Source organism: Hordeum vulgare, chromosome 7H (assembly GCF_904849725.1).
Source record: "Hordeum vulgare subsp. vulgare chromosome 7H, MorexV3_pseudomolecules_assembly, whole genome shotgun sequence".
Taxonomy (NCBI): domain Eukaryota; kingdom Viridiplantae; phylum Streptophyta; class Magnoliopsida; order Poales; family Poaceae; genus Hordeum; species Hordeum vulgare.
Window position 1 is genome coordinate 331,315,287 of NC_058524.1, and position 16,172 is coordinate 331,331,458.

A 16,172-nucleotide genomic window follows, 5' to 3' on the forward strand; every position below is an offset into this window, starting at 1 on the left:
ATCGACTCCATCTTGCCTTGCTTGTTCTGCTTCGGCTTCGGAGAAGAGTTCGACTCGCGGGGCATTGTGAAGCAGGTCACTCGGAAGGACCGCTTCTGCTCCATAGACGAGGAAGAACGGTGATCGCCCCGTTGATCTGTTCGGAGTGGTGCGGAGACCCCAAAGTACTGAAGGTAACTCGGTTACCCACGCACCAGCAGCATGTCCTATCTCTCGCAAGAGTCGAGGCTTCAAAACTTGAAGGATAAGTCAATTTGCACGCTCAGCTTGTCCGTTGGATTGCGGATGTGCTACGGAAGCAAAGTCCACTCGGATACCTTGACTCGCGCAGAAACCTTTGAATCTGTCTGAGTCGAAGTTTGTCCCATTGTCCGTGATTATGCTGTGTGGCACTCCGAATCTGGAGATGATGTCTCTGACAAACTTCACGGCTGTGGAGGCGTCGAGTTTGTTGATGGGCTTGGCTTCTATCCACTTTGTAAACTTGTCGACTGCCACCAACAGATGTGTGTAGCCTCCTTGGCCTGTCTTGAATGGTCCAACTGTGTCTAATCCCCAAACTGCAAACGGCCACACAAGTGGGATTGTCTTTAGTGCAGATGTTGGCTTGTGGGACTTGTTGGAATAGAACTGACAGCCTTCGCATTGATCGACCATAGCTTTCGCCATTTCGTTAGCCTGCAGCCATAAGAATCCAGCCCTGAACGCTTTGGCGACGATTGCTCTTGAAGAAGCATGATGGCCGCAGGTTCCCGAGTGGATATCCTCTAAGATCAGCTGCCCTTCCTCTGGGGAAATGCAACGTTGGAGAACGCCTGAAACACTCTCCTTATACAATTGACCGTCAATGACGGTAAACGCCTTCGACCTGCGGACTATTTGTCGGGCTTGGACTTCGTCTTCTAGAAGCTCTTGCCTTAGGATATATGCCATAATCGGCGCAGTCCACTCGGGGATAATTACCAGAATCTCTGTGACCAGATCAACCATAGCAGGCACATCGACTTCAGTCGGGTCTGTTGCGCTCTTGGGTTGCACTGGCTCTTCCGTGAAGGGATCCTCTTTGACTGAAGGAAGATGGAGGTGCTCGAGGCAGACATCACTCGCGACGGGTCTCCGAGTGGATCCGAGCTTAGCCAACTCGTCCGCCGCTTGGTTCTTCAGCCTTGGAACATGATGAAGTTCTAGACCTTCAAACTTCTTCTCCAGCTTCCTGACTGCATTGCAGTAGGTTGTCATAGTGGGGTTCCTTACGTCCCACTCTTTCATCACTTGGTTGACCACCAAGTCTGAATCGCCGTAGACTATCAGGCGACGGACGCCGAGTGAGATGGCCATGCGCAATCCGTAGAGAAGAGCTTCATACTCTGCCTCATTGTTAGAGGAATCAAAGTGTATCCGAAGCACATACTTGAGCTTGTCACCCTTTGGTGATACGATCACCACACCAGCGCCGGATCCATTCAACATCTTAGACTCATCGAAGAACATTGTCCAATGAGCCGAGTAGATGTGGGTCGGTTGCTGTTGTTCTACCCATTCTGCTATAAAGTCAGCCAGGGCTTGAGACTTAATAGCTTTCTTGGCCTCGAACTTGATGTCACAGTACAACATCTCCATCGCCCACTTCGCCACTCGGCCTGACGCGTCTCGATTGTGGAGAATTTCCGACAAAGGAGAATCGGAAATGACAGATACCGAGTGGTCTTGGAAATAATGGGCAACCTTCTTCGCAGTCAAATAGATCCCATAGATAAGCTTTTGATAATGGCGATACCTCTGCTTGGAAGGGGTCAGGACCTCGGAGACATAGTACACTGGCCGCTAAACTTTGTATGCTTTGCCTTCTTCTTCTCGCTCGACTGTAAGAACAGTACTGGCGACTTGATTTGTAGCTGCGATATACAGAAGAAGGGGATCTTTACTGAGCGGACCAGTAAGAACCGGCTGGGTGGAAAGTAGGACTTTGAGGTCGTCGAACGCGACTTGGGCTTCGTCTGTCCACTCGAAGGTATCTGATTTCTTCATGAGTCGGTACAGAGGAAGTGCTTTTTCGCCGAGTCGACTGATGAACCTGCTCAAAGCTGCTAAGCAACCTGTGAGTCGTTGAACATCGTGTATTCTGACCGGCCTCTCCATTCGGACGATGGTCCCGATCTTTTCGGGGTTAACATCGATCCCTCGTTCGAAAACGAAGAAACCGAGTAACTTTCCGCTGGCAACACCAAATGAACACTTGGCAGGATTTAGCTTGATATCGTACCTACGAAGGTTGGCGAATGTTTTTGCCAAGTCAGTCAGCAGGTCGGAACCTTTGCGGGACTTGACTACGATATCATCCATGTATGCCTCGACATTGCGACCGATCTGGTCGAGGAGGCATTTTTGGATCATGCGCATAAAGGTAGCTCCTGCATTCTTCAAACCAAAAGGCATGGTGATGTAGCAGAAGCACCCAAACGGGGTGATGAAAGCTGTTTTCAACTCATCGGGACCATACATACGGATCTGATGATAACCCGAGTAGGCATCAAGAAATGATAAACGCTCGCACCCCGCAGTCGAATCGACAATTTGATCTATGCGGGGGAGCGGAAAATGGTCTTTCGGGCAGACCTTATTGAGGTGCTTGAAGTCAATGCACATTCGGTGTGACTTGTCCTTCTTGGGCACCATGACTACATTGGCGAGCCACTCGGAGTGGTGAATCTCGCGAATGAATCTGGCAGCTAGCAGCTTAGCCACCTCTTCTCCGATTGCCTTCCTTTTGTGCGCGGCGGACCGGCGCAGGCGCTCTCGGACGGGCCAAGCAGCGGGATCCACATGCAGTCGGTGCTCAGCCAACTCCCTAGGTATACCCGGCATGTCAGATGGCTTCCATGCGAAGATGTCCCAGTTCTCACGGAGGAATTGGGTGAGCTCGGCTTCCTATTTCGGATCGAGGGTGGTGGAGATGTTCGTCGGGGCAGCAGACTCGTCCGTCGGGTGGATGCTAACCTTCTTAGTCTCCCCTGCCGACTGGAACGCGGACTCAGAAGCTGGCTTCTTCGAGCGCATTAAGTCAGCGGGGTCGACTGTCTTCTTGTACTCTTCGAGCTCGAGTACAGCCATCTGATGGTCGGCGATCCTCGACCCTTCCTGCAGACACTCCTCGGCTCGCTGGCGGTTGCCAGTGATGGTGATAACGCCTTTTGGACCGGGCATTTTCAACTTCAAATATACATAGCACGGTCGTGCCATGAAACTCACATATGCCGGGCGGCCCAGAATTGCATGGTAAGCACTCTGGAAGTCCACCACCTCGAATATGAGCTTCTCCTTGCGAAAGTTCTTGTCGGAGCCGAAGATGACATCCAATGCGATCTGGTCGAGTGATTTAGCCTTCCGCCCTGGGACGACTCCATGGAACTGCATATTGCTCTCGCTGAGTCTGAACATCGGAATGCCCATCCCCTTGAGAGTGTCAGCGTACATAATATTCAACCCGGTGCCGCCGTCCATTAGGACTTTGCGCTTTCGGACCCCTTCCACCACTGGGTCGACGACCAGAGCCTGCCTTCCTGGGGTGGGGACATGTGTTGGATGATCCGACTGATCGAAGGTAATCGCAGTCTGAGACCATTTGAGAAACTTAGGGGCAGTCGGAACGACCAGGTTGACTTCTCTGTTTACTAGCTTCAGTTGACTCTTGCTTTCGACGTCAGCGAAGATCATGAGGGTTGCATGGACTTGGGGGAACGTATCCTCCTTGTCCTCCTCATCCTGTTCAGGATTCTGCTCACTCGGCTGCCCTTCGCTGAAACCCTGGATCAGGAGACGGCACTGCCGAGTGGTGTGCTTTGCGTATATGGGGTTACCTTCCTCATCCATCTTAGTATGGATTGGACAAGGCTGGTCCAGTATGGGATTGTTGAAAGGCTTTTTCTTGGGGGTGAACTGCGCTTTCCCTTTGCCCTTGAATTTGGCACTGGTTACAGCTGCAGGTTCTGCTTGCGGTGTGGGAGGAACCTTCGGTTTCTGCTTCCGAGTGTTACCTCCGTCGGTATCGCCGACTATCTTTTGTTTACCGCTCCGGATGCGGTCCTCTTCTTCGCCATTTGCGTAGCGAGTTGCTATCTCCATCATCTTGCTCATGGAGATGTCACCGGTTCGACCAAACTTCAAGTACAGCTCCCTGTACCGCACGCCTGCTTTGAAGGCGCAGACTGCTTGATGCTCGGTGACGTTCTCCACCGTGTTGTAAAGAGTCGTCCATTGCTGGATGAAGTCGCGCAAGGGTTCATTCGGCTTCTGGACACAGTGTTGAAGCTCCACAAGACCTGCAGGGCGTTTGCACGTACCTTCGAAGGTTCTGATGAACACTCGGGCTAGATCTGCCCAACTGTAAATGCTTGAGGGGGCCAACTGGTTCAGCCAAGCTCGGGCCGAGCTGTCCAGCATCAGAGGGTGGTGCTTCATAGCAACATGGTCGTCTCCTCCTCCGATCTGGACCACCACTCGGTAGTCGTCTAGCCATGTTTCGGGCTTGGACTCTCCTGAGAATTTACCAATTCCCACAGCCAATCGGAAGTTGGGCGGGATATCAGCCGAGCGGATGGCTCGACTAAAACACTCAGGGCCAGATATGATGGCCCTGCTTTCACTCGGACGGTCCATATCGCGGCCATCGCGGTGGGATCGACCTCTGTCAACTCTTCGCTGGGCGATTCGGCCCCTTGCGTCGGGTCTTGGGTCGTAGGTGTCGCCGACTGAACGCCGATCATCATGATGCCGGGACCCGTAGGGCCCACCCCGCGGAGGGGTGCGTGAGCGACGGCGATACTGATGAGATCCAGGGCTGTGAACCGATCTATGCGTGTTTGCATGGACGGAACTATTGTGGATCCGATTGTGTGACTGGGAGACTGCAGAATTCTACTGCTGCGCCGTGCGCAACAGGGCTCGGATTTGTTCGATTCCCCTTCCTGCCTCTGAATTAGTCGGCTGGAGGGAATCTGCAATCTGGGCAGCCGCGGCCAGGTTGAGGAGAGGTGTGCAGAACACCTCCACGTTGCTCCGCCGAGTGTGTCGGCTGGCAGAACGACGAGGCGGACGACGCGCACCGGATGCTTCGCCAACTTCACCTCGGTCGGCTTGACGAGGATCTTCATGGGAGTTGGCCATATGTACTTCTGCTGCAGGCCCACGACCCACGTACTCGGTAGGAAGCTCAGTCGGAACCGAGTCCGAGCACTGGGAGTGTGGGGCGACAACAACAGACTCCAGGACTGCCACCTGAGAGGAGGCGAACTGGCGCGCTCGGGCATGCTGCACCCAACGTTGTAGACGCGGACTGCGAGATCGCCTGCTGCGGCGCGTGACGAAGGTGCAAGCCGGCAACGGAGCCGATTGTTGGAGAAGAAGAACACCGCGAGCGCCGGCACGAAAGTGCGTGGCCCCGCGACGGGTTAGTGCCTTGACGTCAAGTGGTGCCTCCCGAAGCCACGCCGAATCGTCGACGACGAAGGAGAGAGCACCGAAGAGGATCTGGTGACCCATGCTCGAAATTCCACCGGACGACATGACGAAACGAAGTAGTCGCAAACTCGCGGGAAGTCGCTTAGACGCCTGCCCCACGGTGGGCGCCAACTGTCATGGTTATAAGCCTGACAGTAGATGTGTAGGGTACGAATAAGATGGGCAGAGTCCTAGCTACAGCGAGGTTGTATGAGTCCTAGCTCTACGGTGGAGGTAATAGCCCTACGTCTCAGTGCTCTTGGAGCTGGTTACCGAGTGTAATATGGAGTACAATGTTTTTCTAACCCTTTCACCAGTGGGGGAGGGCGGCTTATATAGAGTGCGCTGCTCTCCACAATGGCTCTGATTCAAGGGTGGAGCAGTGGTGATTGAATGCATGCGTTACAGGTAACGTATGCTATAAATGCTAGTTAATGCACCCGGAAACGTACGACAGTTTCCCTTCAGGGAGGTTACGACGAACCGAGTGTATCCAGTCGGTAGGTCCGGTGTCCTCCGAGTCTTAGTCTCCGACTGGATAATTCTGGGCCTGTTACCGACTGGATGATGGGGGCACCTTAATACAGTCGGGCATACTTAAGGTCCCGTCCCTTGCGTGGGGTAGTCCTTGGGTAGGACCTGTAGGACAGGCCTATGACCCTACCCTAGGACTATGACCCCATCAGGGTTTACATCATTGGTTTGAGTTTATCCCTCTACATCATGTCATCTTGCTTAAGGCGTTACTCTGTTCGTCATGAACTCAATACACTAGATGCTTGCTGGATAGCGGTCGATGTGTGGAGTAATAGTAGTAGATGCATAAAGTATCGGTCTACTTGTCTCAGAGTGATGCCTATATGTATGATCGTTGCCTTAGATATCGTCATGACTTTGCGCGGTTCTATCAATTGCTCGACAGTAATTTGTTCACCCACCGTAATATTTTCTATTTTGAGAGAAGCCTCTAGTGAACACTATGGCCCCCGGGTCTACTCCACATCATATTTTCAGCCTTACACTTTTACTTCGTTGCACCTTCCTCCTTCAGATCTCACTTTGCAATCAATCTTGAAGGGATTGACAACCCCTTTATAGCGTTGGGTGCAAGCTCGTTTGTGTTTGCGAAGGTACTTTGGACACTTGGCATGATTCTCCTACTGGATTGATACCTTGGTTCTCAACTGAGGGAATTACTTACTGCTCCTGTGCTGCATCACCCTTTCCTCTTCAAGGGAAAAACCAACGCAAGCTCAAGAGGCCGTCGGGGATTCCTGGCACCGTAGCAAGCACACATCACGACATTGCAGCTCCATGTAAACAAAGACACGAAGAAGATCAAGCAACTGATGCTCCATGAACTTGACCTCGAAGCAGAAGCACGAGAAGCCAACTATGAGCACGAGGATGAAGTGAAGGACTTCCTGGAGAGGATCGAGAAGATGAAGACTCACATTGCAAACCTGGAGGAGCAATTGTACATGGGAGAAAATCTTCACCCAGAAGGCGACACGGCCCCCTTGATTATCAAAGAGGATGACTGCGAAGAGAACTCTACCGATGGACCCACCACCATGTACTTCTGAGGAGGACACATAGTCAAGACCACCAAGTTATCTTTACCTTATAGTTAGACGTTTAGGCCGATGTTTAGGTTTATCGCAAGCCTTGTATCTAAGTTTGAACCTTGATTCGAAGTAATGAATTTTTGTTTGGTGTGATGATGTTTGTTGCATTTCATCTGGGCAGTGTATTTCTCTTTAGACCCTTGTTCTATTCTAATTCTCATAACTCTAAAATACCAGATGCCTCCGAGACGGAACCCTTCCTGCAACTTCCCGCCAGAGCTCACCCAACTGATCCAACAACAGAATACCCTCTTGCAGTTGATCATTCCGAACGAGGCCAACAATAACAACCACTCTCCACCCCAGGCCGACAACCTCACCGTTTTCTGAGGCTGAATCCCCCAACCTTCTCCAGCAGCACTGAGCCCATTGTGGCAGAGGACTGGCTCCGCAAGATGGAGAGGGAACTGATCACCGCCGGATGCACTGAAGTTGAGCAAGTGCGCTTTTCCACTCATCAACTTGAAGGACTAGCAGCTGCATGGTGGGAGAACTACACCACGACATACCCCATTCCCGGATGTGACTTGGGAGCAGTTCAAGCAGGCTTTCCACACCGCTCATGTCTCAGCTTGAGCCATGAGTCTGAAGAAGCATGCGTTTTGCAACTCACACCAGGGAAATCGCTATGTGGCCCAGTATGTTGATGAATTCAGCATGGTGGCCTCATATGCACCTCGAGATGTGGTCGATGTTGGTGCCAAGCAGGAAAAGTCTAGAAAGGACTCAACAATGAGTTGAGCAATCAGCTGATCATGGCTACCTTCAACAACTACCGGGAGCTGGTAGATAAGGCCCTCATCTTAGAGGGTTAGCACCAGCAGATCGAGAACCACAAAAGGAAGTATGGACATGGGAAGTACAACTCTGCAGCTCAGCCGAAGCCCCGTTACTCTCCGTATTTAGGGAATACCGGATCAGGATCCGGTAAGTTTGGAGGACACACCCACCACACCCATGCTGTGCACAACCATGGAGGAAATGGGAACAACCGCAACAACCACAACTTCAAGAATGGCAACGGAGGTAATGGCAGTCAGTACCATCCCGCTCCAGCTTAGAAGGATTTGAGCCATATCACCTGTTTTAAGTGCTAGAAGACGGGGCACTATGCCAGTGAATGTCTCCACAACAAGTAGGGAAATGGAAATGGAAACGGCAATGGCAATTCACCACAAAAGAAGCCAAATCCTTTTCCCCATGCTCAGGTGAACCACATTGATGTGGAGGAAGTGTATGATCAGCCCGAGACTGTGGTTGGTAAGTTTTTGTTAAATTCACGTCCTGTAACGATACTTTTTGATTAGGGTGCAACACATTAATTCATATCAAGGGTAGTTGTGGAAAAGTATGGTTTGACCACTAGAACCGTTAGTCGGCCCATTAAGGTGAGTTCCCACGAGGCATGATGACGACAGGGATAGGCTGGCACACATTGATCCTCAACATTGGAAATCATGTATTTCCCATCGGCCTCATCGTGTTAGAGTCACACGGATTGGACGTAATCATAAGCATGGATTGGATGACCAAGTATGTAGAAACCTTGATTGTGGCCGGAAGTCTATTTTACTCACCACCCTAGAGCAGAAGAGGATTAAGTATGTATCCCCACACACATCGAAGAGTACTCAGGTGAATTCCCTCACGGGAGTCGTTCACCAGGAAGTGCCCGTTGTACAAGACTTCCTAGATGTATTTCCAGAGGAATTACCACGCATGCCACCGGATAGAGAGACTGAATTTCTGATTGAGTTATTGCGAGGGACAGGCCCAATATCCAAAAGACCCTATAGGATGCTCGCAAATGATTTGGATCAAATCAAGAAACTGATAAAGGAGTTATTGGAGAAATGCAACATTTTCCCAAGTTTGTCACCTTGGGGAGCCCCAGTTCTCTTGGTGGAGAAGAAGGATAAAACCTTGAGGATGGTAGTTGATTATCGTGCAATGAACGAGGTGACTATCAAGAACAAGTACCCTCTACCGATGATTAACGATTTATCTGATCAGCTAGTTGGAGTGAGAGTATTCTCCAATATCGATCTTTGATCAGGGTAACATCATTTGAAAATTTGTGAACAGGACATACCCAAGACAACCTTCACCACAAGGTATGGTCTATATGAGTACACAGTCATGTCATTTGGTTTCACTAATGCTCCTGCATATTTTATGAGTATGATGAACAAGGTATTTATGGAATATATTTACAAGTTTGTCATGGTGTTCATCGACGATATATTGATATTCTCCAAGAACGAGGAAGAACACAAGGAACACTTGCGTTTAGTTTGGAGAAGCTTCCAGAGCACCAGTTATATGCAAAGTTTAGCAAATGTGAATTTTGGTTGAAGGAAGTCGGATTCCTCGGACACACTATTTCTGGAGACGGAATACAAGTAGATCCTGCCAAGGTTGCGGCAGTCACCGAACGGAAGGCACCAACCTCAGTTAAGGAGATCCGCAGTTTTCTTGGACTTGTCGGATATTACCAGAGGTTTCTCGAGAACTTCTCAAAGATTGCCAAGCCCACGACGGAGTTACTGAAGAAGGAGTCCAAGTACATTTGGTCTGAGGAATGTGTAGCCAGTTTTTAGGAATTGAAGAAACGTTTGGTTACAGCCCCAGTGTTGATTTTGCCGAATATACAGAAGGACTTCCAAGTTTATCGTGACGCCTCAAGTCAAGGACATGGAGGAGTGCACATGCAGGAGGTAAAAGTTGTAGCATATGCCTCTAGGCAGCTATGACTTCATGAGTTGAACTATGCCACACATGATTTGGAGGTAGCAGCCATAGTGCATGCACTCAAGACCTGGAGACACTTCCTAATCGGAAATAGTTGTGATATTTACACGGATCACAACAGCGTGAAGTTTATCTTCACGCAGAAAGAGTTGAACCTCAGACAAAGGAGATGGCTAGAGTTGATCAAGGACTATGACATGACATTGCATTATCACCCAGGGAACGCAAATGTCGTAGCACATGCTTTGAGTCGTAAGAGTTATGTGAACACACTCATAGCGGGAGGATTACCCCAGGAGTTAACCGACGATATTCGAGAGATCAAATTGGAAATAGTTCCAAGAGGATATGTTGCCACATTGGAGGTTCAGTCCACCTTGACCAAAAAAATCTGTGAAGCCTAGAAGGTAGACATGGAAATAGCTGAGATAAAGCAAAGAATGAAATACGGTAAAGCTAAAGGTTTTCGTGAGGATGAACACGAAACTCTATGGTTTGAGGACCATATTGTAGTGCCCCAAGTGTAAAGCTTTCCCTTTTTGTAACCTTTCATGTGGGACCACCTTGACATTGTCATGAGAGCTATCTATGCATGTATGATTTCATGTGTCACCTTGTATTCCTTCTTTTGCATGCATGCATCCATGCCATACCATTCTTACCATGCCTTGTTGTGCTTGCATCTATACCTTGCCATGTCTTAATGTGGAGACTTGTGATTTCATGTTTGTGTGGCTTGTGTGGAGTGGAGCATGTGATAGTAAGTGCTAGGTTTAAAAAAAAACCCTCTTCACCCCCTCCTCTCTATTTCTCCTATGTCAAGATTCCCTTCTCCCTTCCCTCTTTTAAAAATGCCCATGCTTTAGCAGGTTTTGTGTTGGATATGGAGTGGTGTGTTTGCTATTTTTAAAACATGTTTTGAGGGGCATATAATTACAAAACAGACCAAGTTAATTCTGTTTTGTAAAATATTTACGTGCTCCTAAACTCTTGTTTCTAATTTTATTAATTAGGTTTAGATTTGACATGTCCAATGCAAGTGCCATTTTTATTTTAGCACTTGTAGTTTATCTTGGACTTTTCTTTTCTCCCTGTTATTTCTGTAAACAGGAATAAGCTTAGGATGTTTTTTTCTTCCTTATGTGGCGCCTAAGGTGGGCTCCCTCTCCCTGGCGGCCCATTCCCTCTCTCTCTCTCGCTGCAAACTCCTCTCCCTGGCCCGTATCCCTTTGCAACAGATCCCACACGCGAGACGTTATCTTCTTCCTCCCGATGTCATGCGTGTACGATCAAGTGTCAGCCTCCCGATCAGCTTAAGCTTGATCCAGCGGCTCAAGCTCGTCCCCCGAGGCTCATATAACACTCCTCTCCCTCCCCCAGGAAGCTAGGGTTCCTCCTCTCCCTCCTCTTCTTCCTCCCGCGTTGCCAGACACCTCGAGGGCGTTCCCAACGCCATGATCAGCTCCGGGTCGAGCTCGTCGCCGGCGTAGCTTCAACCTCGTCGCCTCCCCATAGCTGCGCAAGCAACAGGACCCAGGAGGGGTTCCATTTTTGCGCGGAGCCGGAGCCGGAGATTCTTCCTATACGTCCCCGACGTGCACCTCCTTCCTCGGGTTCGGGCGGCGTCTTCCTGCAGCGACCAGCACCGCTACCTCTTCTTCCTCGATGCCTGCATCCTCTCCTCTCCTTCCCCCTCGGTGAGCAGCCGTCGTCCCTTCTCTTTCATCCCTAGCGAGGCGTAGCGCTAGCTCATCTTCGAGTTGCTCTGCTCGGGAGCCATGGCAGCAACAGGCAGGGTAGATGAGGTTCTACCCGTGGCTAGATGCATCGGTAGGCTCCTTTCGAGACTAGAATGGATCCCCTGCGTGTCCTAATACACCCCCCCGCAGCATAGTATGGCGTAGGTCGTCGAGGTAGACGCAGCTCCGTCCTCTGGTCCGGTCACCGGTGAGATGTTCGTAGTAGGGACATTGATCTTCAGAGATGCCTCCTCCTCTCTGTCAGTAGCAGTAGCATAGCGTAGTGGTTGGTGACTTGGGGTTGTTCCCGCGAGGTGCTGGGATCGAATCCCAGGGGATACACCTCCCCCTTTGTTCATTTTTTCCTGACAGAAGTGTTTACAGCAGCAGTGCAGATTATCCTGCTTAGTTAGTCTTCTGTGTCGAGCAGGGCCTCTCAGCCCAATGGTGTGCTTCAGAGTTGCACACCAGAGGCACAGGGGTTCGACCCCCAGGGTGTCCTTTTATTTTTTTCCCTGTTATTTATTTTTTCCTTTTTGCTCTTTTGCTTGCCTGATGTTTGTGCATAAAACTTAGATGGCAGAGGGCATCTTATTGTTTTTCTTTACTGCTATATAATGGCCATTAGGGGTGATGTGTGTATGTGTTCTTCTGAGAGATATGTGCATGTGTGTGTGGTGCCTCCATTGTAGTTGTTGCAAGTGTAGGTGGTGTGTGTTCTTTTGCTTGTGTGTCTAGATAGGAGGCAAGATATGTGCATGTGTGTGTGAGTGTTGCACACACATGAGGTGTTGCTAGTATAAGTATGTAAGTGTGTATTTTACTTGTGAGTTTACTTGTGTGCCTTGCTAGGCTAGATCATGTGGGTGCTAGTCATCCTCATGATGGTGGCCTTGTGCAAGTTTGTGTGTGAGTGAAGGGTTCTCTCCCTCACCATATATACCTTGTGTGTGTGAGCTTGTTCAAGTGCTTATTGATCATAACATGTGTAGGTATGAGATTTGATCTAGAGCATGATGTGCTTGTGGGTGATGTGGCGTAGATGTGTGTGTGAGTAGCATTCCACCTTTGCAAGCAAGCTTTGCACCTTCACATGACCATATGTGAGAGGGCATAGTATGTTGTTTGCATGGGAAGCTTGGTAGTAGTGGTTATGAAGTTGATGTGCATGACACAAACATGGGGTTCAAACCCCCATGTCACTTTGTCATTGTGCACATGAACACAACCTTTGTAGTTGTTGTCTTGGTAGGAACTACATGAAATGATGCACTAATTACTAGGCATGATTTGGAGTAGTTTCCTCTTCCTTAATTTGTGGTCACTTGTTCCAAGTAAGTGTCCACATATTATAGATGATTTAGGGGTAGAATCTCCCAAGGAATCCAGTGGTGAAGTTTGTTTTGCCATTAGGATACTTTATGGAGTTGACATATTCAGATTTGTTGCTAGTTTGCTCTTTGTTTCATGGAATAGGTGGAGCCCAAGGGCATGAGTTTTTGTGTGATAGTAGTAGGGGTTTTGCTCTACACCATAGTGGTGTCATTTATCACTTGGTGTTATGTGTGTGCAAACTATGCCTAGACAAAGTGGGCATGTGGCTGAAAAGGTCCAGCTTAGTGAAATCTGAAATTTCACCAAGTCTGGGATTTCTGGAAACATTTTCTTCCCCTATAGATGAGGATGTGCTGGTCATTCTGTTGAGAACTAGCCTTAGTTCGGTGCTAGGATTTTGAACCTGATATGTTTTTGAAACTCCCTGTCAATTTCAAATCATTTGGAGTCTAGTAGGTTGTGTTTTGGTTGCTGTCAAAAAGCTTCAGAACAAAGACAGAAACTCAGGTGCAGGAATTTTCACTAAGTCCCTGAGATCTGATGGTTTTGGGAAAGTTTGTGGCCTTGTATCTTCTAGAGTTTAATTACTTTTGCTGTGATTCTTGCTGGTGCTTGTAGTGGTCTTGGTTGGCAACAGCCACATATATTATTTGTCATGTTTGGAGGCCTGTAGCTATGTTGCATGTAGCTCCCAAAGAGCTAAGATGGAGATTGTGGCAGATTATGTGGTGTAATCATTTTTATCAATGTGTGTGCTTAGTTGATGTTGTGGTGTTCTCCCTTGCTCCAATCCATTCATGTTGGGTTTTTATATGTCTTGGCAACCTGGGAATACCAGATTTGTGCCAATTGCGGGTGTGGTGTTGAATCTTCCACGTAGAGCTTCATATCTTGTTTCGTTGATTCCCGTTGATCCGTAGCTCCGTTTGCAATGTTCTTTATATGGTTTTCCATCATTTTCACGAGACGCATCTGTTCATGCCATCATCATGCATGTAAAAATAGCTTAGTGTACAGTTCTGTCCAGAAACTTGCAGTAGTTTAATTTGCTTGTGCTAGTGATAGAATTAGTGATGCATGCCCATTTTTCATCTCATGCATCATGTGATTGTTGCATCTTGTGGTGCTGCTGTTCATTGGCTATTATTATCATGTTGGGTAGCACCGGGATCGGAGAACGAATACGTGGAGTCAGGAGAGTACGTGCAGGACGAACCAGAACCATTCCAAGCTGAGGATATCACACGCAACATGATATGACCTTGATTCCATCTCTAGACTTGTTATGCTAGTTTTTGTTTCCATGTCATATTGCTCGCTGCCTACCACTGAAATTAAATTGCCTCGTCATATGCCATGAGCCCAAACACCGTTCTCCTTCCTAGCAAACTTGTGTGGCTAAGTAGGCTTGCTCAGCTACTAATGTTAGCATTGCTAGTTGCAGGTGTTTTGACTCATGTGATAACATGAGCTTGATATCATTATCTTAAATTCTGTTATTTAATTAATGCACTTATATACTTGGTAAATGACGGGAGGCCTAGCCTTTTGCCGGGAGCTTTGTTTCGTTATTGCTGCCTTAGTTACCGTTTACCGGTGTTTGATTCCATAATGATCGCTCCTAACACGTTCGGGGTTGTTATGGGGACCCCCTCGATAAATCGCGTAGTGCAAAGGCTTGTCCGGCAGGACCCAACATTGGTGTTAATTTGCTAATCACTTAATAATAAACTGCATAGGGAATAGCTACCCCGAGGACTTTAATTAACAACCCGGGCCAGTGCTCCTCATGAGTGTTGGTCCAAATTAGAGCACTGTGCGGGGCCAACTCAGCGCAACTTGAGTGTTGGTCCAAATCAGGCCACTGTACGCGTCGCTCATCCGTCGTGTCCTGAGACTGAGATACGCGGCTCTTATCGGGGTCCTCGACACGACGAGAGGTCCTGCTAGCCTTGTCTTACCTTAGCGGTATATCTTGCGTATAGGAATCCCTGTGAAACTTTGGTTTTCCCCACAGTTGAAGTTTTTCCTCTAAGGAATCCAACGAGATCACGAGATTCGTGATAGAGGATGCCTTTGCGGCCTGTGTTCGTTTGTGATGGACTAGTTGGAGCACCCCTACAGGGTTGAATCTTTCGGAAAGCCGTGCCCGCGGTTATGTGGCAACTTGGAATATTTTGTTAACATCCGGTATTAGAGAACTTAAACATAAGCTAATAAAACTTCCAACTGTGTGTGTAACCGTGACTGTCCCTTCGAAGATCTCTTTCTGATCGGGAACACGGTGGGGTTATGAATGCCGTAGGTAGGTGTTCAGGATCACTTAGTGATCAAGTAATCTCGACCGCTAGCGTAGACCACCTTCACTTTTACTTTGCGTAAGTTAGCCACTTAATCAAGCATAGGATGTTGCAGTCTATACACTTCACCTTTACCCTACCTAATAACATGACTAGTGCTGGCACCAAGGTCTTAGATTGCTGAGTCCCTGTGGCTCACGGATTCCTCCGAAACTCCCAGCAGGTACAGGTGCCCCAGAGATAGATGATCCCGATGGCACCCAGCTGGCGTGGCAGTACGACGAGGAGACAGACCGCCTCTACGTGAACTATCCAGAGGACTGAGGCGTGGTCGTGATCGTGGGCCTGCAGGCAGGGTAGAATAGCATTTCCATGTTTCGTAGTCCCTAGCGGAACTACCTTTATTGTATCTGTGATTTACTCTGAGTTATTAATAAGAAGACAGTTGAATCCCGAATTGTCTACTTGTATTATTATTTGTGCTATGTTACTTGCTTGCGAAACGCTTAGATGCGCTTCTTTCCTATTCGGAGGCCTCGACCCCCAGATCGGAAAGGACCGCATCTTGGTCGTTACAAGTTGGTAATCAGAGCCTTACGACCATAGGAGCCTTTGTGTGATCGTATTTGGCCGAGTAGAGTCTAGGAAATGTTTTGAGTCTTAGTTATATCGGAGAGTAGGATTCTTTTTTCTCCTCTTCTTTGCTCTGGTGAGGTTCCCGTCTTAGGATATCTTTAACTCTACTCCTTTTCTCGCTCAAAAAAAAAATTTAGGATCACACAGGTATTTGTGAAATCTATATGATTTCGATGTGACCGAATCCTGTCATGGTGCCTCCTATCTGCTCTAAGTATCAGGGGAGTTGAGCTCCAGGGATTATCGCGCACATCGCCATCATTCAGATTTCTGAGTATCTAAGAATG